The sequence below is a fragment of the Ursus arctos genome, unplaced genomic scaffold (genome assembly GCF_023065955.2).
Source record: "Ursus arctos isolate Adak ecotype North America unplaced genomic scaffold, UrsArc2.0 scaffold_14, whole genome shotgun sequence".
Lineage (NCBI taxonomy): Eukaryota > Metazoa > Chordata > Mammalia > Carnivora > Ursidae > Ursus > Ursus arctos.
Window position 1 is genome coordinate 22,701,173 of NW_026622808.1, and position 24,560 is coordinate 22,725,732.

Below are 24,560 nucleotides of genomic sequence, written 5' to 3' on the forward strand. Positions count from 1 at the left end.
CTTGCAAGAGCAGTACATGAAACCTACGTATCACAGTGCCTCCTCTCCTTGAGTGTTCACATGAAATTTTTAAAATATATTATGTGAAAAGGGTGTGCTAATGAGCTTCCTTTCCTACTACCTCAGTACCTGTGAGCCTGAACATGGTCGGGGTTAGCTAGCCACACACTCTCTGTTGAAAATTGTCTGTGGGAGTCCTTGTGGTTTGCGTAGTGGGGTTGAAGTGGTTTTATTTCTGTTTTTTATTATGTTCTTCCAAAGAATTGCTGTTTATTTCACGAATTTAGCTACTTGCTATTTTGCTTTTTTATGTATGTGTAGAGAGAATGTGCGAGAGTGTATGAATTTTGTGGTAAAATCTGTGAGTTAGTCATAATATATTTCCTCCACTGATTTTCTAGAACTGAATGTCATCTTAATACCCTTTACTTGTGAATACCTGCTTTCCGAAACATAAAGTGAATGTCCTTCTTCATCCTTATTGTTCACAAATTGCCCATTATACATATTTCCAACTAGTGTCCACATCTCTGTAGTCCTTATTGTTCCTGTGGACTTTTATGATTGGATCTATTTCTAAAATACAAATGCCATCACTTGGAAAGGATTCTTCTTTACGTTTCACCAAGAATCACCTTTACCTTCCATAAACACACTGGTCCCATATCTCTTTATGTGACACGACACTAAAACTTTAGATACTGCTTCTCTCCACATTAAAAGACTTTTTCAAATTCTTTTATTCCCAAGTCCTTGGCAATCTTATTTGTTTTTGGACACATGTCAATTTCATTAAATTATTACTCTTTTAAATCTTTTTGTTCAGAATCTGGTTTTGGGTCTTCTTTCAAGTTCTTTTCAGACAGTCGTTTTGAGCCACTCTGCTTAACTTCAGTGCATTTTCACTGTTCTTTCTTCAAAAGGCTCCATTACTTTTAAAACTATTCTGTGTTATACACACTTACACATTCACGCACTTCCAATGGACTGTACGAAAAGACACCTGTGCATATCGTAAGTTCTCTTTACGTTCTGACACAATCTTTTCTAGCTCCCTGCCCCAGTCCTTCTGACTCAAGGACACCTTCTACATGTCCCTTTACTCAACCAGTGTGATGCTGACTCATTATTTCAGCACCTGCATGATATTACAGGGTGTGGCTGTGCCATTTACACTTCCGATGATCTTTCTTTTTTTCTTATTAAATTATGATTATATCAATGCTACAAAAATCTTCAAATAGTTAAAACTATGTTTCACAACCAGAGGTGATATTGCCACCAGGGAACATTGAGCAATGAAGACATTTTGGGCTGTCACTCCGGGAGGGGTGCGTGGAGGCCAGGGATGTTCTAAACATCCTACAATACACAGGACACAGCCCAGCACAGAGAAGGTTCTGGCCCAGAACATTCGTAGTTCAGAGACTGAGAAATTGGGAGTTAAAGAATATCTGTATTTTTTAATATTTTATTTTTTTAAGTAATCTCTACACCCAACATGGGGCTTGAATTTGACACCAAGCTCAAGAGTCCCATGCTTTACCGACTGAGCCAACCGGGTGCCCCAAAGATTATCTGTATTTTTAATATTTGTAATTGTCTTCAGAGCCTCCCCAAGACATTTTAACACTTCACAATTCTGACAAAAATTAGAAAGTACCCTTCTGCCATTTATTTAAAAGTTCCCACCCCAGTTGATGTGACAACCCTGTGAATGTTTTCTAAGTGATGGTGTGATAGAGATTTTTTGCTGAGTTTTTAAACTATTAGTGGGATCAGACGAAGATTCCTACATTTGATCACCATGTTTATTTGCCTATTATTATTATCTATAATTATCAGCATTTCAAATAATTGTTATGAATCACAGTTTCTCTAATGACTTTTAGCTAAATATTTTTGACTATCAACTACTTTTAAATTTTCATTAGTTAAATATATCTATCTTCTTACTTCTAAGATTTCTGCCTTAATTATGATGAATATCTACCATTTACATTGACATGGACAGAACTAGAGGGTATTATGCTGAGTAAAATAAGTCAAGCAAAGAAAGACAATTATCATATGGTTTCACTCATATGTGGAACATAAGGAATAGTGCAGAGGACAATAGGGGAAGGGAGGAAAGCTGAGGGGGAAGAAATCAGAGAGGGAGACAAACTATATGAGACTCTGGACTCCAGGAAACAAACTGAGGGTTGTGGAAGGGGAAGTGGGTGGCGGAATGGGGTAACCTGGTGATGGGCATCAAGGAGGGCACATGATGTAATGAACACTAAGTGTTATAAGCAACTAATGAATCATTGAACATTATATCAAAAACTAATTTGATACATTGGCTAATTGAATTTAAATAAAAAAGAAAAAAATTTTTTTTTAAAAAAAGAGTAAAATCATGGAATACTACATCAAAAACTAATGATGTACTGTATGTTGACTATCATAACCTAATAATAAAAAAAGAGTAAAATATAAATAAATAAATAAATAAATAAATAAATAAATAAATATAAATATCCATATATAATGAGACCTAATTCCTAATTCATTCAACAAATAATAAGGGCATCTGTTGTGTTCCAGAAATTTCTAAGAACGTTCTATGTTTTACTCTTCTATTTCAAAGTCTTGGGGAATTTTATCATTCATCCATGTTGATTTTGTGAAATTACTACTCCTGTAGATCCCGTTTCCGTAATTCTCTAAACTCCCTTCAATGTTGTTGAATATAATTGTACTGAAACTGCTTTCTTTAACCTGTTTTTATCTCCTCTGTCATTCTATGCATTTCATAATGTCTCATTTTCTTAAATTTGTTTCTATATAAGTGCACATACAGCCACACCCATAAAGAAAAAGATGAACAGCACAGGTGAAGTCCCTGCTCCTTTGGTCCTTGTGTCAGAGTGACAGACAAGAGAGCAGTGAGATAAACGTGAGTACAAGATAATGACTTGGATAAGTCACATGAAGAATATTCAGAGTAAAAAGGTGATTGACATGGGGTGTTTAGGATTTCACAGAGTCTATGGGGGGAGGCTTTCGCATGTTGGACAAGGACCAGACCATGAGTACTTGAGTTTGTCAGACTTGCCAAGAAAGTGACTAAAACACAAAGCCCATCCCATTCCCCCTGGTGATGGGTATTAAGGAGGGCACGGAATGGGATAGACTGGTGATGGGTAGTAAGGAGGGCACGTATTGCATGGTGCACTGGGTGTTATACACAACTAATGAATCATCGAACTTTGCATCAGAAACCAGGGATGTACTGTATGGTGACTAACATAATATAATAAAAAAAAACATTAAAAAAAAAAGGAGGGCACGTATTGCATGGTGCAGAGTGTTATACGCAAGTAATGAATCATGGAACTTTACATCAAAAACTAGGAATGTACTGTATGGTGACTAACACAATATTAAAAAAAAAAACAAACCCAAAGCCTAAGAATGTCAAATAAACAAAAAAACAAAAAAGATATCACATAAGAAAAATAATAAAAGGCTTCACCTCATCCTCTGTTGGACCAAATAAAAACCAATTGGTCAAATAAATATGGAATAGGCACAGAAAAAAACAGGTCTTCTGCTATCTGCTATCTGGTAATGAAAACACCTAATTTTGTGAAGTGTTGGTTGATTCTCTTTACTCATTTTTCTCTTGTGATGTTCAGTCCAGTCTGTAAGGTGTTTTACGTCATAGAGATGTCACTACTTTTGTCTTTTGGACAATTTATGTTTGCTCTTTTATTATTTTGGGTGGGTATAAATGGGATAAAGCCAGGATTGGATGCCACCAGCAGCATGGAAGTTTTCCTTCCTCATAGTCTCCAGGACAACTGAGCTTATTAGATCATTTTACTTTATGTCCATGTCATTTCTACCTCCCTCCATCTCTCTTTCCCTCTCTCTTTCTCTCCATTTATTGAACACAATTATTTATGTTTCCTTACGTGCAGATTGGAAAGTGGCCACCCCAAAATGGATCCCTAAGATGATTTGTCCCTGGGAAGGTATGAATAGGAATTTCTGGGTACTATTTCTACATTCCTTATGGGAAAGTTAATTTGATGTATATGCATTCATATCTTATACAGTGTGTTGGAGCAGATGGGGGAGAGGTGAGAAGGACATAGAAGTAACACACACAAAGAGGACATGGTGTGCTGTGTTCTGTGTATGTGACAGTGTGTGTGTGTGTGTGTGTGTGTGTGTGTGTGCGCGCGCGCACGCGCACATGCATGCATGCACCTTGATGAGTGAAAGCAGTCCTCAGAGTAGGGATACACAGCATCCTCTATTCTAAGGTACCCTTATAATACACAGTCCAGACTCAATCAACAGATGATACTAAGGAGGGATGTTCAATTGACAGGACATTATTGCAACCAGATTCATAAAGTGCAAGAGGTACATAGTGTGGACGAGGAAGTCCCTGTGTCTTGAACATTAAGCAGCTATGAGGTCACACGTTTCTACGAAATTCACTGCCACTACCTCCTATCACTCTCCTTCTTGTCCATTCCCCTCAACATGCTGGCTTCCTTCTGAACCCTGATTTTTTTTTTAAGATTTTATTTATTTATTTGACAGAGAGAGACAGCCAGCGAGAGAGGGAACACAAGCAGGGGGAGTGGGAGAAGAAGAAGCAGGCTCCTAGCGGAGAAGCCTGATGTGGGGCTCAATCCCAGGACTCTGGGATCACTCTGTGAGCTGAAGGCAGATGCTTAATGACTGCACCACGCAGGTGCCTCTGAGCCTTGATTTTCTGATAGAAGCTCTTCCTCATGACCTTTGAACCAGCGGTTCCCTCTGCGAGGAAGACCTCCTGTCTTCCACTCTCTCTTGCTTGAGGTCTCAGTTGAAATGTCACCTTCTTAGCCAACCTTGACTAAGACCCAACCTAACACCTTACCCACCCTCTCTTTTTACCTGCTTCTGTTTTCTTCATAATGTCTGTCCAGGGGACAGATATCTATATCCACTTCTATCCTATGATCATCATTGAAGTATAGGGACTTTGGCTCTTTAGCACCCTCTAATTTATGATGGAATTTCCAAAACAGGTCGACACTCTATATTTTCCTCAAATGCTTCAAATAACTTCTTATTCAAACTGTACAATGACTGATCTTTTGGGGATATATCTGATGTTGGGATGGAAATCGCTAAAAGGAGAGGACATAGGGATCCCCTCAAGGGGCCCATATCCATTCACAAAATATTGAAATGAGTTTCTTGACTGGAAAATATACATTGTGGCATTTCTAGAATCTGAGCAATGTGCATTTGTATGAAAATTTGTCCTGTTATTTTCCCCTGTGCTGGTAGTCACCTCCACCACATGGATGCAGGAAACTATACAAGAATTTCAGAGTTTCTTCTTCTGGGACTTTCAGAGGAAGCAGACCAGCAGCCCCTCATTTTTGGGATTTTCCTCTCCATGTACCTGATCATGCTGTTTGGAAACCTGCTCATCATCCTGGCTGTCAGCTCTGACTCCCACCTCCACACCCCCATGTACTTCTTCCTGGCCAATCTGTCCTTTGTAGACATCTGTTTCACCTCCACCACCGTCCCCAAGATGCTGTGGAACATCCAGACTCAGAGGAAAGTGATCACTTATGAAGACTGCATCAGCCAGATGTACTTTTTCATACTGTTTGCAGGATTAGACAACTTCCTTCTGGCTGCGATGGCTTATGACCACTTTGTGGCCATCTGTCACCCCCTGCACTACATGGTCATCATGAATCCCCAGATCTGCAAACTGTTGGTTTTGGTGTCCTGGACCATGAGTGCCCTCTATTCCTTGTTACACACCTCAATGGTGTTACGGCTGTCCTTCTGTACAGTCATAAAAATCCCCCATTTTTTTCTGTGAACTCAATCAGATGATACAACTCGCATGTTCTGACACCTTTCTCAATAACATAGTGATATATTTTGCAGCTGTGTTGCTGGCTGGTGGTCCCTTCCTTGGGATCCTTTACTCTTACTCTAAGATAGTTTCCTCCATCTTTGGGATCTCATCAGCTCAGGGCAAGTATAAAGCATTTTCCACCTGTGCGTCTCACCTCTCCGTTGTCTCCTTATTTTATTGTACGAGCCTGGAAGTGTACCTTAGCTTTGCCGCTACCCAGAGCTCCCACGCAAGTGCAGTGGCCTCGGTGATGTATACAGTGGTCATGCCCATGCTGAACCCCTTCATCTACAGCCTGAGGAACAAAGACATAAAGAGGGCTCTGATGAGATTCTCTGGGAGGGCATCTCTAAAAGGGCCAATTGTCCTGGGGCTGAAGATGTGCACAGGATTACAGAGCCCATAGCTTGAGCCAAATATTGACATTTTTTTTTTATCAGATTCTGGAAGTGGAACATGACTTTTCTATTTTTTTCTGGGAATTTCTATTTTTTATTATATTTCCCTCTCTGTATAATTTATGTAACTTACTTTATTAAGCTTTGTGATATCTCTGATATCCAAGAGATTTTCCCTTTCCCATTTTCCTGCTCTCAATGGTATTCCTAACCTCACATGTGAAATATTTGGAAATTCTCACTTATTCAAAGGACTACATGATCTGTTAAAAGTAATTTCTTCTTAAATAAAATACATTGTAGTATTATTTCTTAGGTTTGACTGAATATTACTCCTGTGGAAAATACACTCTAGGTCTCCACAACTATTTCGTAACAGAAAAATCTGAGGCTGTGCTTCACTCTTCTGAAGATCATTCCTCTGTCTATCGCTACCTTCACTGCTCTTCCTGAGAATGCAGACTTTGACGTACTGGTGGTTCTAGCGGATCATGGGGATTTTTCTACACATTAGGATTCTGTCGTTACACAGCTTGTGTCCACCATGACTGCTATAGTCACTGGCAAAAGAAATAATAATAAAATACATGTCTCCAAGTGGAATCTACACAGAAAGACAAATGTGGAAAATATTGATTGACATAATAAGACCTTAGAATCACACTTGACTTTAAGGATGATGAAGCAGAACATTAAATCATACATTTTTTTCTATGCAGAATATTTCTTTCTTAGCCACTTCATCTACTCATTGACTTATGGAATATCAGGATCCATTTGTAAGGTGTATTCATTAAGATGAAAGACTGGTGGCATGTTTGGGGTTTAGTTAAATTATTTTCTGGTTTCTGATTGAAAATTTCTAGTGCTACATACAAATATGATTCCTTCCATTTCTTTAAGCAAGATATCTCCAATTCTCCAAAAGTTTGCCATAACCACTAAAGGGGCAGCAAACGAACAAAATCAGTATCATCCACTGTATATGATCCTTATAACCACAGGATGACTCATCAGCAAACTTGGTATCCTGTTCAGGTGTGACTCAGACTCACAAGTTGTGGACACACATATATGTCTTTCCCAACTTTGCATGTTACCTCAAAGGGGCCTCAATGCAGTCATTATTTTTAAAGATTTTATTTATTCATTTGAGAGAGACAGAGGGCACAAGCAGGGGGATAGGCATAGGAAGAGGGAGAAGCAGACTCCCCACTGAGTGCGGAGCCTGATGCAGGGCTTGATCCCAGGACCTGGAGAATATGTGCTGAGTCGAAGGCATATATTTAACCATCTGAACCACCCAGGCACCCCCAATGGAGTCATTTTTAATACCGTTACATGAAATAAACTTCAAGGACAGAGCAATGATGAAGGATACCTTCAATTATCAGAATGAACACTTAGAATAAAAAAAATCAGATTATTACAGATGCTGTCAGTTCTGCCTTATATGATTATTACATCAGTTAGCTATTGCTGCATACAAAGCATCTTAAAATAAAATGGCTTAGTATAATCTCCTTATTACCTAAGGGGATCGCAGCGTAAGTATGGCAGGGGATTGTAGGGTAGACAGTTGTTCTAATCTCTGCCGAGAGATGTGCAAATCTCTACATTATGTTTGTAAAGCTCATTCACGAGGTGTGTGGTTGTAGTGCTTTTCTATCTTGAACAAATTTATGTCATTTTACTTCTTTTATATATGTAGGCTAATCTTTTAGTGAATGAAAAAAAATGATTTTATCAAATGTGAATTGTCTCAATTTAATTCCACTCTTTTAAAATCCACATGTGAATCTTTGCTTTTTCACAATTGGAAGAGATCTTTCCCAAATCTTTATGTGTGACTCAGCTAACTGTGCTTGGGATCTGACCCTGCGTCATGCACCACTAGAATATTTAAATTCTATTTATTTTAATGGAGGGACTGTTACATGCGATATACTGTACATATTTAAAGTATACAACTTTAGGACTTGAGTCATTGAAAAACCATGGGTACTGCCAGGTTCCATTTCCGTAGAACTCCAGAAGGCTCACGGTTAAGTTCTAACTGCTTCTTTATACAAATGTTAGGAAGAAAACCCTCCAGCCTTCTTTTCCTTCTGAAGGAAATGTGGAATCATAAATATAACTTCAGTGATGTTGTGAAGAAAGATGAAATGTGTGGAAATACTGTTTTGGGTCCAAAGAATGTTCAAGGGTTGCATATATGTAGATGTATATGTACTTACATACTTTTTCTTTCGAACAAAAACACTCATGTGCATATATGTACATGCACAAGACCCATAACCCTCATTGTAACTCGTTATAAACTATCTATGTGTTGAAAGAAAGTTTGAGAGAAACTTGGAGGGTAAAGAAATGAAAAGAATGAATATTTCAATTCACATGAAATTCTAGGAATGTAGAAGTTCAGATAAAAAAATTTAGAGTAGAATAGGTGGCCTTAATTTTAACAATGAATTGGTTTGCCCATCTCAATGCCCAGAGGCCTCAAAGACAGAACCACATTGACATTTATGCAAGGAGAAATTCTCTGTACCAGCTAAACGGGCTGAATATCCTCAAACTGACTTTAGATTTTTCTTCTACTTAAGGTAGTGTTTCAATACAAAATGCCCTTACTCAAGGAAGCTAAGTGAATGATTTGAAAATAAAATAATAAAATAATAAATAAAAGATTCTCCTTCCAGATGCCTCAGAGAGCAATTTCCTTCTTTGTAACTAAATGATTGATGGAGCTAAGAACTGTTGTATCACTGATGCTGTCTTCATGACATCCTTATGTAGATCCTGTTTTCCTATCGATGGACCTTTCCGGTGATATATTCATAATGATTTTCATCCTAGTACTGCATTTCTAATTTTTTGATGGGGACAGTTATTCTGGAAGGAGGTGACATTTGAAATGCAAATAGAAGACAGAGACATAGGAATATTTTTCTTCTTTTTTTCAGTTTTATTGGAATGTAATTGACATATAAAACTGTGGAAGTTTAAGCATACAACTTGGTGATTTCATATACATATACATTGTGAAATAATCACCATGATAGTTTTTGAATACATCCGTCACTTCACATAGTTACCATTTCTTTTTGTTGTAAAAACATTTACTGGGTACTGTTAGCAACATTGAAGTCCATAGCACAATATAGTTAAACATAATGACCATATTGTACCTTATGCTCCCAGAACTCATTCATCTTATAACGGAAGTTTTGTAGGCTTTCACCAATATCTTCTCATTTCTCCAAACCCAAGCCACAGGCAAACATCAAACTACTCTCTGTTTTTATTAGCTCAGATTTTTGTATTTCACATATAAGTGAGATCATACACTATTTGTCTCTCTCTGTTTAATTACTTCACTGAGCGTAATGCCCTTGGGGTCCATCCATATTTTAGCACTGGAAAAGATGTCTTCCCTTTTTATTTCTAAATTTCATTGTACAGATATGCCATCATTATTAATTCATCTGTCAATGGATACTGGGCTGTTTCCATGTCTTGGCTATTGTGAATAATGCTGCACAAATGCAAGGGCACAGATATCGGAGATATCATGTATTCACAAATATGTGAGAATTAAGCCACACACTCATAAACAGCCAAGGGGGAAAGAAGAAACCAAAAAGGAAATTTAAAAATATTGAATCAAATGAAAACCAAAACGCAGCCTATCAAAACTTATGGGATGTTGCAAAAGCAGCTCTAAGAGGATGTTTATAGCAATAAATGCTTACATTAAGAAAAATAAAAGGCCTTCATAACCTCACTCTATGATTCAAAGACCTAGAAAAAGAAGAACAAACTAAGTACAAATCAGCCTAGAAAAAGAAATAACAAATATCAGAGCATACATAAATGATATATGTACCAGAAAATCATGAGAAAAGATTAACAAAGCTCGGGGCCATTTTTTTTTAAAGCTAAGCAAAATTGACAATGCTTTTGTTAGAGTAAAGGAAAGGAGTGGGGAAGAAGACACAAATGAAATCAGCAGAAAAAGATGATACCTGACAACCAATACCATAAAAATACAAAGAATCATAGGAGACCACTATGGAGATTTTCACTCCAACAAATTGGACAACCTCGAAGACAAAGTTAAATCCATAGAAACATAAAACCTACCATGACTAAATCAGGAAGAAATAGGAAATATGAACTAACCCATAGTGAGTAAGGCTATTAAATCAGTAGTCAAATTCTCCGAGGAAAGAAAAGCTGAGGACCAGAGAGCTTCACAGGTGAATTCTACTAATCATTTAAAGAAGAATTAATGACAATCCTTCTCAAAAACTTCCAGAAATTTACAGAGGAGGACACATTCTCAACCTCATTTTACAAGGCCAGCATTACCCTGACACCAAAGCCAGAAAAGGTCGGTACAAAAAAACAAAACCATACAACAATATCCTGGATGAACAGGGATACAATATCTTTTCAGAAAATATTAGTAAACTGAATTGACCAGCACATTGAAGGAATTATATGCCATGATCAAGTGGGATTTATCCCTAAAAGACAAGGATGAGCAAAAGCAAATCAGTAAATGTGATACATCCCATTAATAGAACAAAATTTAACAAACATATGATCATCTCAATACATGCAGAAAAAGCTTCTGACAAAATACATCTTTTCATGATTAAAAAAAAAAAAAAAAAAAACCAAACACTTCAACCAACTGGGTATAGGAAGAACATACCTCATCGTAAAAGAAGACCCTATATGACATAACCACAATAACTTCATACTTAATGGTGAAAGGTTAGAAAACTTTTCCTCTGAAATCAGGAGCAAGACAAGGGTTTCCACTCTCACCACTCCTATTCAACATAATACTGTAGGTCTTGGCTAGAGCAATTCTGATGGGAGTGGCTGGGGCATGTCTTGCAGTCACAGCAAGAACCCAAGGGCTTGTGCAGCCACAGCAGAGGCTCTGGTCAGGGAAGCATCTGTGGGAATATCTACAAGCACAGGGCGCAGGGGGTGCCAGGGCTTTCCTAGCCTGAGCAGCCCTGTCAGGAGCCTGAGACTTAAACGGAACAGTGTTAGAGTCCACATTCTCAGGAAGAGGAGTGACAGTAGTGATGTAAAAAGATTGACAGTTTCTAGGTGAAAACTGGGATTTTGAATTCTCACTTACAATAAAGTAATGTGATGGGCTTAGTGGCCAAGTGTAATTTCTTCCACATGAAGAATACAACTCATGATTATTCTTTGGAAAATCGGGGAAAATTTTCCATGGCATGGAATAAGTCATATGAACCGAAATTAGTTTGTGTGTGTGTGTGTGTGTGTGTGTGTGTGTGTGTGTGTGTTAGTCACCATACAGTACATCATTAGTTTTTGATGTAGTGTTCCATGATTCATTATTTGCATATAACACCCAGTGCTCATCACAACAGGTGCCCTACTTAATACCCATCACTGGGCTAACCCAACCCCCTCCCCTCCCCTCTGAAACCCTCAGATTGCTTCCCAGAGTCTCTCATGATTTGTCTCCCCCTCAGATTTGCCCCCCTTCATTTTTCCTCTTTCCCCTAATGTTCTCTGTGCTATTCCTTATGTTCCACATAAGAGTGAAACCATATAATAATTGTCTTTTTCTGAAATGAAATTAGTTTAAGAAATCCAACATGTTCCATGTAAGATACAGAAATTTTCAGGCATTTGTGATCCAAAGTTAGGGAAAACATTGAGAACAGATGAAAATGGACAAAGGGGAAACTGTCTATTTTTCAGACAGAGCAAAAAGTTATTAAAGCGAGTTACTTAAATATATGGAGATGTTGAATTCAAGCAAATGGAAATTCTAGGAAATAAATAGAAGAAGGAGATTCTACTTTCATAGTCTGGTTAAAGAATAGCAGTTCCTGGCTCTGAGGTTATGAGCCCTGCAATCATGGGCATTTCTTCTGTCCCAGGACAATGGGCCCTTACATCACTGGAACCCCAACGATTCTTTTCAGAGCCCTCTTTATGTCTCTGTTCCTCAGGCTGTAGATGAAGGGGTTCAGCATGGGCGTGACCACCGTGTACATCACCAAGGCCACTGCACCTGCGTGGGAGCTCTGGGGAGCAGCAGAACAAAAGTACACTCCTAAGCTTGTACAAAAAAAAATAAGGAGACAACGGAGAGGTGAGATGCACAGGTGGAAAATGCTTTATACTTGCCCTGAGCTGATGATATTCCACATATGGTGGAAACTATCTTAGAATAAGAATAAAGGACCCCAGCAAAAGCACCACCACCCAGCACTACAATTGCAAAATACATCAACAAGTTATTAAGAAAGTTATTGGAACAGGCAAGTTGGACTATTTCATTGAGTTCACAAAAATAGTGGGGGATGTGCAATTGTATACAGAAGGAAAGCCGCAACATCATTAAGCTTTGTAAGAAGGAATTCAGGATACATGTGATCCAGGACAGAAGAACAAGCAGTCGACAGAGCTGAGGGCTCATTATTACCGGGTAGTTGAGGGGGTGGCAGATGGCTACGAATTGGTCATAGGCCATCACAGCCAGGAGAAAGACATCCAATACAGCAAAGAGTGTGAAAAAATACATCTGGGTGAGGCAGCCTTCAAAAGTTATGACTTTGGTCTCTGTCTGGATGTTCCACAGCATCTTGGGGACAGTGGTGGAGGTGAAACAGATGTCTACAAAGGACAGGTTGGCCAGGAAGAAGTACATGGGGGTGTGGAGGTGGGAGTCAGAGCTGACAGCCAGGATGATGAAGAGGTTTCTAAACACAACGATCAGGTACATGGAGAGGAAAAGCCAAAAAATGAGGGGCTGCAGTTCTGGTTCCTCTGATAATCCCAGAAGAAGAAATTCTGAAATTCGTGTATCATTTCCTGGGTCCATGTGGTGGAAGTGACTACCAGGGAACAAAAAATAACATGACTGATTTTCTCAATAATGAAAATTACAAATATCACTGAAATTCTATAACTTTTATTTTATATTCAAAAATTCAATATCCATAGTTTTTTTTTTTTTTAAAGATTTTATTTATTTATTTGACAGAGATAGAGACAGCCAGCGAGAGAGGGAACACAAGCAGGCGGAGTGGGAGAGGAAGAAGCAGGCTCATAGCGGAAGAGCCTGATGTGGGACTTGATCCCAGAACACCGGGATCACGCCCTGAGCCGAAGGCAGACGCTTAACCACTGTGCCACCCAGGCGCCCCAATATCCATAGTTTTTATATGGAATATGTCCTCTTTTGGACCCCACATTCTAGCATGAAAAGGAATGCCATCCCACATTTGGCCTTTTCCCCAAATATTCATGTATTCTATACTTTTAATGAGAAATTCTGGCACATGTTTAAGGAAATATCTTGAGTACTGACTAACTACCAGGCAAAGATAATAGGTGTCAAGTAAAGAGTGTCTGCACAGTTCAGTGATAGATAAGATAAACAAATAAAAGATCAGATAGAATATCTGTGTTGACGGGTGCTATGAAGAAAAACAAAACCAGTAAAAGGAAAGAGTGAATGGAGGTGTTATTTTTTCCTGGTTGCTCAGGTAAGCCACCACACATTTAAACAGAGTTCTCAAGGAGGAGACAGTAAGAGACAAAAAGTTATCCAGGGAGATGTGTGCCCATCAGTGAGAACAACCAATGCAAAGGCTCTGAGGAAAAAAACAAAAAACAAAAAACAAAAACAAAACAAAACAAAACAAACCTCTTTGTTTTTTTAATTAATTTTTAAAACTCGAGTGTTGTTGGAAGGGAAGGCAAGATGGTGGAAGGGTAGGGGACCTTGTTTCATCTGATAACTGTCAAATTATGAACACCTATGAACTCAACCTGAGATGTAAGAAAAGAATTGAGGGTTTTCTGAAGAGAAGGGCCTGCAATCTTTCAGCTCTAGAGCTGGAGACTGAGCACAGCCATTTTTTTTTTCGTCCTCTAAAGGGGCACGGAAAACCTTCAGGGAACGAAAGCCACATAGAGTAACCAGAAGCAGCTTACACTGAGCCTGGCCCCCTGGCAAGGGGCAGTGCAACTCCGCCCAGGAAAAGACACCTGAGAATCGGTGCAGTAGGCCCCTCCCCCAGAATACCAGCTGAAACAACAGGCAAATATTAAGTTTACAGAGCACACAGGACTGCAAAACTCCAGCGTAAGGGGAAAATAGTACATAGAATTCAAGGTTTTTTTCTAATGATTCATTTATCTTTCAATTTAAAATTTTCCTTTCCTTTTTTTTCTTTTTAAACTAGTTTCTTATTTTATCCACTCTTTTTTTAAGTCTTTTTATACTTTCATTTTTTACATTCACATTTTATAGATATATTCATTTTTGGCTTCCTTTCACTGTATTCAATTTTATTCTTTGTGTATATATAAGTTTTGCTTTCTTTAGAATTTGGGGATTTGGTGTCTTCTAGCACACAAACCAAAATGCACCCAGGACCACGTGGATCACCCTGTTTTATCCACCTGGGAGATTATATTCTCTACCCCCCCTTTTTGTTCCTTTTTCTGTCTTTTATTTATTTTCAGACCTCTTTGGATTTGTCTAGTGTGTTTTGTTTGGGTCGTGGTTGCAATTTTTTATTTTGTTCTCTCATTTATCCATTTTTCTCTGGGCAAAATGACTAGAAGGAGTAAGTCACAACAAAAGAAAGAACCAGAGGTAATCCTCCCTGCAACGGATCTAATCAATATGGATATAAGTAAAATGACAGAGTTGGAATTCAGGATAACGATTATATAAAGTTCCTAGCTGGGCTTGAAAAAAGCATAAAAGACACTACAGAATCTCTTAGTGCAGAAAAGAGATCTAATCAGAATGAAATTAAAAATGCTCTAACTGATATCGGGTCTAAATTGGGTGCTCTAACAGCTAGGGTAAATGAGACAGAAGAGAGAGTAAGTGACAAGTTGATGGAAAGGAAGGAAGCTGAGGAAAGGGAGAAAACCACCTAACAGACCATGAAGGGAGGCTTTGAGAAATCACCAATACCATAAAGTGAAACAATATTAGAATTGTTGGGGCCCCTAGGAAGAAGAAGGGGGGGGAAGGTATATTTGAACAAATCATAGCTGAGAACTTCCTTAATCTGGGGAATGAAACAGGCGTTCAAGTCAAAGAAGTAGAGTGGACCCCTCTCAAAATCAATAAGAATAAATCAACATCCCAACATTTAATAGTGAAGATTGCAAATTTCAGAGATAAAGAGAAAATCCTGAAAGCAGCTCAAGACGATAGGTTCTTAACCAACAGGGGTAGAAACATTAGGCTGCCAAAAGACCTAAACAGAAAATTGGCAAGCCTGAAAGGGTGGGCGCAATATATTCAAGATACTAAATGAGAAAAACATGCAGCCAAGAATACTTTATCCAGCAAGGCTGTCATTCAGAATGGAAGGAGAGATAAAGAGCTTCCAGGAAAAACAGAAGCTAAAAGAATTTGTGGTCACTAAAGCAGCCCTGAAGGAATATTAAAGGAGATCCTATAAATGAAGAGGGAACCCTAAAGGTACATAGACCAGAAAGAAACAGAGACAATCTATAGAAACAGAGCCTTCAAGGTAATACAATGGCATTAAATTCATATATTTCAATAATTATCCTGGCTGTAAATGGGATAAATGCTCCAATCAAAAGACACAAGGTATCAGATTGGATTTAAAAGCAAGAACCATGAGAGACCATGGACTCTGGGAAACAAACTGAAGGCTTTAAAGGGGAGGGGGTGGGGGATCGGGATAGGCTAGTGATGGGTATTAAGGAGGGCATGTATTGCATGGTGCATTGGGTGTTATACGCAAGTTATGAATCATGGAACTTTACATCAAAAACTTGGGATGTACTGTATGGTGACTAACATAATCATAATAAAATTATTATTTAAAAAAAGCAAGAACCATTGATTGGCTGTCTACAAGAGACTCATATCAGACCCAAATACACACCCACATTGAAAGTGAGGGGGTGAAGAATGATTTATAATGTTAATGGACTTCAAGAGAAAGCTGAGGTAGCAATTTTTATATCAGACAAATTAGATTTTAAACCAAGGTCTGTAATAAGAGATGAAGAGGAACACTATATCATACTTAAAGGGTCTACCCAACAGGCAGATCTAACAGTTGTATTTATGCTCTGAACTTGGGAGAAGCCAGTTATATCAACCAATTAATAACAAAATTAAAGAAAAACATAGATAATAACACAATAATAGTAGGAGACATTAACACCCCACTCACAGCAATGGACGAACCATCTAAGCAGATCAACAAGGAAACAAAGGCTTTGAATGACACACTGGACCAGATGGACTTCACAGATATATCCAAAGCATTCCATCCTAAAGCAAAAGAATACACATTCTTCTCAAGTGCACATAGAATATTCTTCAGAATAGATGAATACTGGGTCACAAATTAGGTCTCAACTAGTACCAAAAGATTGGGATTATTCCCTGCATATTTTCAGACCACAGTTCTTGACACTTGAACTCAATCACAAGAGGAAATTTGGAAGGTACTCAAACACTTAGAGGATAAAGAGCATCCTACCAAAGAATGAATGGGTCAACCAGGAAATTGAAGAATAATCTTAAAAATTAATGAAAACAAATAAAAATGAAAACACAACTGTTTCCCTGTCTGATTTCTTCCCATTCAGTTTTCCCTCCCTTCCCCTATGGTCCTCTGCACTATTCCTTATGTTCCACATATGAGTGAAACCATATGATAATTGACCATAATAATAATAAAAGAAAAGAAAACATAACTGTTCAAAACCTTTGGGATACAGCAAAGGCGGTCCTAAGAGGGAAGTACATAGCAATAAAAGCCTTTCTCAAAGAATTAGAAAAGTCTCAAGTACACAAGCCAAACATACATGTAAAGGACCTGGCGAAAGAACAGGAAATAAAGCCTAAACCTAGGAGGAGAAGAGAAATCGTAAACATGAGAGCAGGGACACCTGGGGGGCTAAGGTCATGATCTCAGGGTCCTGGGAATGAGTCTGGCATTGGGCTCCCTGCTCAGCAGGTAGTCTGCTTCTCCCTCTTCCTATGACCCTCCCCCTGCTCATGCTCTTTCTCTCTCTCTCTCTCTCTCAAATAATTAAATAAAATTTTTATTTAAAAAAAGTTTAGAGCCGAAATCACTGAAATAGAAATCAGAGGAACAGTAGAACAGATCAATGAAACTAGAAGCTGATTCTTTAAAAGAATTAATAAGATCGATAAGCCCTTGGCCAGAATTATCAAGAAGAAAAGAGAAAGGACCCAACTTCATAAAATAATGAATGAAAGAAGATAGATCATGACCAACAGCAATGAAATACAATTTTAAGAACATATGAGCAAGTATATGCAAATTAGACACTCTGGAAGAAATGGATGCATTCCTAGAGACATATAAACTACCAAAATTTAAACAGGAAGAAACAGAAAACCTGAACAGACCCATAACCAGCAAGGAAATGGAAACAGTAATAAAAAATCACCCAACAACAAGAGTCCAGGGCCAGAGAGCTTCACAGGGGAATTTGACCAAACATCTAAAGAAGAACTAACACCTATTCTTCTGAAGCTGTTTCAAAAATAGAAATGGAAGGAAAACTTCCAGACTCTCTATGAGGCCAGCATTACCTTGATCCCAAAACCAGAGAAATACTTCACCAAAAAGAATTACAGACCAATACCCCTGATGAACATGGACACAAAAATTCTCACCAAGATACTAGCCAATAGGATCCAACAGTACATTAAAATGATTATTCACCATGACCAAGTGGGATTTATTCCTGGGATGCAAGGGTGGTTCAACATTTGCCAATCAATCAACATGATACATCACATTAATAAAAGAAAGCACAAGAACCACATGATCCTCTCAATTGATGCAGAAAATGCATTTGACAAAATGCAGCATTCTTTCTTGATTAAAACTCTTCACAGTATAGAAATAGAGGGACCATATCTCAATATCATAAAAGCCATCTATGAAAATCCCACAAAGAATATCATTCCCAATGGGGAAAACCAAGAGCTTTTCCCCTAAGGTCAGGAACATGGCAAGGTTGCCCATGTTCACCACTGTTGTCCAACATAGTACTAGAAGTCTAGCCTCAGCAATAAGACAACAAAAAGAAGTAAAGGGCATTCAAATTGGCAAAGAAGTCAAACCCTCACTCTTTGCAAATGACATGATACTTTATGTAGAAAACCCAGAAGGCTTCACCCCAAAATTTCTAGAACTCATACAGGAATTCAGCACATGGCAGGATATAAAATCGATGCACAGCAATCAGTTGTGTTTCTACACACTAACAATGTAACTGAAGAAAGAGAAATTAAGGAATCAATTCTACTTACAATTGCACCAAAAACCGTAAGATACCTAGGAAAAAACCTACCAAAATGGTAAAGGATCTGTACTCTAAAAACTGCAGAACACTTATGAAAGAAATTGAGGAAGAGACAAAGAAATGGAAAAATATTCCTTGTTCATGTTTTGGAAGAAAAAAATATTGTTAAAATGCCTAGGCTACCCAGAGCAATGTATACATTCAATGCAATCCCTATCAAAATAGCATCGACGTTTTTCACAGAGCTGGAACAAGTGATCCTTAAACTAGTATGGAGTCAGAGAAGACCCAGAATAACCAGAGGAATTTGAAAAAGAAAACCAAAGCTGGGGGGCATTGTAATGCCAGACTTCAAGCTATATTACAAAACTGTAATTATCAAGACAGTATGGGACTGGCAGAAAAACAGACACATGGATCAATGGAACAGAATAGAGAGCCCAGCAAGGGACCTTCAAGTCTATAGTCAACTAATCCTCAACAAAGCAAGAAAGAATATCCAATTAAAAATGACAGTTTCTTCAATAAATGGTGTTGAGAAAATTGGACAGCCACATGTAGAAGAATGAAACTGGGCCATTCTCTTACACCACAGACAAAGATAAACTCTAAATGAATGAAAGACCTCAATGTGAGACAGGAATCCATCAAAATCCTGGAGGCGGTAATCTCTTCGACCTCAGCCTCTGCAACCTTTTTCAAGACACATCTCTAAAGACAAGGGAAACAAAAGTAAAAATGATCTATTGGGACTTCACCAAGATAAAAAGCTTCTGCACAGCAAAGGAAACAGTCAATAAAACTAAGAGGCAACCCACAAAATGGGAGAAGATATTTGCAAATGACATAATATAAAAAGGGCTATCCATGTATAATATAATATAAAAAGGATATCCAAGATCTAGAAAGAACTTCTCAAACTCAACACCGCAAAAACAAATAATCCAGTCAAGAAATGAGCAGAAGACATGGACACTTCTCCAAAGGAAACATACAAATGCCTAACAGACACATGAAAAAATGCTCCATATCACTTGTCATTAAGGAAATACAGATCAAAACCACAATGAGATACCACCTTACACCAGTTAGAATGACTAAAATTAACAAGACAGGGAACAACAATTGTTGGTGAGGATGTGGAGAAAGGGGAACCCTCTTACACTGTTGGTGGGAATGTAAGCTGGTGCAGACACACTGGAAAACAGTACGGAGGTTCCTCAACAAGTTGAAAATAGAGCTACCTTATGATCCAGCAATTGCACTACTGGGTATTTTCCCCAAAGATACAGATGTAATGACCCGAAAGGGCACATGCACCCCAATGTTCATAGCAACAATGTCCACAATAGCCAAACTGTGGAAAGAGCCCAGATGTCCATTGACAGATGAATGGATAAAGAAGATGTGATATATATATATATATATATATATATATATATATATATACACACACACACACACACACACACACACACACACACACACACACCAGGATATTACTCAGCCATCAGAAAGGATGAATACTAACCATTTACATTGACATGGATGGGACTGGAAGGTATTATGCTGAACAAAATAAGTCAAGCAGAGAAAGACAATTATCATATAGTTTCACTCATGTGGAATATAAGAAACAGTGCAGAGAACCATAGGGGAAGAGAGGGAAAACAGAATGGGAAGCCATCAGAGCAAGAGAAAAACAATGAGAGACCCTTAAGTATAGGAAATAAACAGGGTTTCTGTAGGGGAGATGGTTGGGGGGAATGGAGTAATTTGGATGATGGGCATTAAGGACAGTACATAATGTGATGAGCACTGGGTGTTATATGCAACTGATTATTTATTGAACACTATATCTGAAACTAATGATGAACTATATGTTGGCTAATTGAATTTAAAAAAATAAAAAGAAAGATCAGAGCACCTGGGTGGCTCAGTCAGTTGAACGTCTGCCTTTGGCTCAGGTCATGATCCTAGAGTCTTGGGTGCAAACAAAATGAATGAGTGTTCCATAGGAGAACTCTGAAGATACATGTGACAGAATTCCCCCTGACTAATCTCAGGCATCATCCAGAGAGTGCACATAAGGACTGGCCATCTGGTGCTCTGAGCCTGCCCTGGACATCAAAATGACCATGGTGTTTCTGAGACAGTAAAAGTATGGAGACAAGCCCTGGAGGTCACAGCCCAGGGAAGCCTCCTCCACAAGCAGCATGTACTTGCCCACAAATCCCTAGATGCCAGTTTGTACCCTTGACTATGGTTGAGCTACCTACAAGATTATTGCATGTTTCATTCAGGGCTAGTCCAGAGGAGGGGGACAGTTGGGTGCCAGGTGTGGGTCAGACTGGCTATTCCTGGCAGCCTGACTTTCTGACCTCTGAGGCTGTTAGGCCACTCTCTCACCCTAGGATGGGTCACCAAGGGACACCTTGGCTAAGGGACAGGGAGGTGATATGTCAGGATGCCCTTATAGGCACGATTTTCTAACATGTCCAGGAACATACCAGAATCGCAAGATGGGAAAGAGCACATCCTTTGTGGGGACTCCTCTGGACTGTGTACTGCGAAACTGAGTAACTACCCCTTGTAAAAGTTTTCTAGTGTTTTCCATGAGTTAAAAACAGCAGGTTCTTCAAGTCAAGGTAAAATCAGGTGTGACCTTTGCACTGCGACCTCCCAGGCATGGTCTCATCTTTATTCCCTAGGACTCTCCCTTGGGGCGCCTTTTAACCCACTGGAAACAATTTGGATTGCAAAATTGAGGAAAGGACCGTGCTGCAGTAACACTGCATGGCCTCAGTGGGATCTGTCAGCCAGAGCTCTTCTGCAGAAAACAGGGCTCTACATCAGGACCCTTACCTAAGGACCTTTACTAGAATATGTTTGCCCGAGCATGTCTTGTGAGTAAACTCCTTCCCGACATTTTGGGTGATAATTATTCAAATAGGCCTCCTCAGAATAAACCCAGTTTGCTGGAGGAAACACAGGCCCTCCCTAGCAAAGGGGACACTGACTCTTTCTCACTGCTCTTCCTAATAGATGTGGGGGCTTCTCCCTCATTTGTTTCTGTGATTAATGGCTATAATTGGAACCCATTGTCTCTGGTTAGTCTACCTTGGGACAGGGACTTTTCAGAATATTCCCGAGCAGTGGCTGAAACTCCCTTTGTTTCCCCGTCTTTTCTGGCTCAACATGGACTCCCTAATTCCACTTTGGTGGAAACACAAATGAACAAAAATCTGCATCTCCTCATCTGTCCAAGCTGACAGGCTTTAGAACTTGGAATCTTCTTTCTCTGCTTTCTAGCAGCACTCTGCCTCTTCTGCCTCCCCTTCCTCCTCCTCCTGTTTCTGCACCAACTTGGGCGGGACCTGTGGACACCACTCACTTCAAGTTTCCCCACCAGTGTTGCTGGTAAAAATTGGCAGTGTGGAACAAAACTGATTGACTTCTAAAAGGAATGAACCATGAGAGATGATGGACTCTGGGAAACAAACTGAGGACTTCAGAGGGGAGGGAGGTGGGGGATTGGGATAGGCTGGTGATGGGTATTAAGGAGGGCACGTATTGCATGGTGCGCTGGGTGTTATATGCAAGTAATGAATCATGGAACTTTACATAAAAAACTAGGCATGTACTGTATGGTGACTAACATAATATAATAAAAAGTTATTATAAAAAATAAAATAAAATAAAAAAATAAAAGACAATCCAGGTGGAATATAATTCAGCATTTATGTGAATTTAAGTTTGTTGGTTTAATTAAGATAGAGACGCCTTTAAAGTTATCAGCATTAAGTGTGAAACTCTTATTCTACCAAGATATACTGAAGGTAAATGATCTCTCTTGCAATTTGTCAGCAAAAATGATCTCTGTTGCAATTGTCAGCAAAAATGATCTCTGTTGCAATTTGTCAGCAAAAATGATCTCTGTTGCAATTGTCAGCAAAAATGATCTCTGTTGCAATTTGTCAGCAAAAATATGGCTTAAAATGATGGTTAAATTTCTGTCTCAAAGTCATGGTAATTGTTAATATAGCTTTCATTCAAAGTCTTTAGTGACCTGAAACTTTAAAGTTTTGCTTGGATGATAAATTGGGATTAAATTCATTGGACATCTAGGTCTTCTACAAATAATATAAAGTGCTAAAACATTGATTATTGGATATAGGTTTCTGCTTTTGCTTCTTACTGCAAATAAACTAAGAATATTTGGGTCTGTTGGTGAACATACTTTGACTAATGAATCATGGAACTTTACATCAAAAACCAGGGATGTACTGTATGGTGACTAACATAATATAATAAAAAATATTATTATAAAAATAATAATAATATGGAAGACCTTAAAAATGTGAATAGCAGTCACTCTGTGAAATTGACATTAGCATTGAATAGATTAATTAGTTAATTAATCAAATACAAATAAAGTTCTGGGCTGTGTTGAATTGGCTCTCAGGTGGTGATGGGTCAATGTTCTTGGCTTCCATTCTCTCTGACCCTGTCATCCATGGTCCACTGGGGTGTTGGACTCACCTGGCTGGGGTGTCTGACAGGAAGCTGTCCTTGTGGAAGTCTGAATTCCTCTCTGGACAACAGATGATACGGACTGAAGCTCTGTCCTTAGCCAAGGCAGCAGGAAGAAGTGAAGCTTCGGCCCCAGCCAGAATTAGGAGTTAGAACAAACAGACGAAAAGCATGGACCTTCCCATCCAAGGTTGCACAGGCTGAGAGACGGGAGGATGTATTGACAGCTCTCTGTATCTGCTCATTAGGTGTATTTCCCTCTTGTGACTCCAGCATTATTCCCGGTGGAAAACTGGCACACAAAGGACATTTCTCTAATGAATCTCTGTTTCCAAAAGACCCGTTTAAAAACAGTGAATCCAGGGGCACCTGGGTGGCTCAGTCATTAAGTGTCTGCCTTTGGCCCAGGGCCTGATCCCAGGGTCCTGGGATCGAGCCCCACATCAGGGAGCCTGCTTCTTCCTCTCCCACTCCCCCTGCTTGTGTTCCCTCTCTCGCTGGATGTCTCTCTCTCTGTCAAATAAATAAATAAAATCTAAAAAAAAAAAAAAAAAACAACAGTGAAACCAGTTGGGGGTTTTCATTCCCTTCCCCTGAACTTGCCCCCTTTGTGATATGTGGATCTCCTAGCATTTTATCTCAGCTCCAAGTTATACTTTTCTCCAAGTCTATGACCAAGGAACCTACCTGGATTAGGTCTCTTTATCTTCAAAGCATTGACACGCGGTGGGGACTCACCCTGCTATCTCCAGATGGGGTCTATTCTTCTTTTCAGTATGGTGGAGAAGTGGGTTTTTCTGATAATAAACCTCTTTGTCTGCAAGAGACTTGTGCAATTACAATTAATATTTCTTACGTCGGGGGTGCCTGAGTCCCTCAGTTGGTTAGGCAGCTAGCTCTTGATTTTGACTCAGGTCATGGTCTCACGGTCCTGGGATTGAGCCCAGCACTGGGCTCTGTGCTTATCTGGGAGTCATCTTAAGGGTTCTCTCTCTCCCTGTCCCTCTGTCCCTTCCCCACTCATGTGAGCTCTGTCTCTCTAAAATAAATAAATAAATCTTAAAAAAAAGAATCACTTCATTTCAAATTAAAAGCTGTCACTTAGTCACTTGTTATAAAATATTTGCTAATTATAAGACATATACTTAGGTTTTTGTATGTACTATCACTTGTCCTGAGCACCCTAGATGGATTGTTGGATTTAATTTTTGTAAACATGTTATTCCTGAGAAGTACATTGCCTGACTCCATTCTCCATGCAGAAATGACTCTTGGTGGTGTCTAGTGATCTGCCTGAAGTTAATAGCTGAGTATGTGGTAGGGATTGA

General features: G+C 38.9%; 1 pseudogene; it reads left to right on the forward strand.

The window, feature by feature from the left end:
- The first annotated feature begins 5,521 nt into the window (after positions 1-5,521).
- LOC125283733 (olfactory receptor-like protein OLF4) lies at positions 5,522-6,227 on the forward strand (annotated as a pseudogene).
- Positions 6,228-24,560: the final 18,333 nt, after the last annotated feature.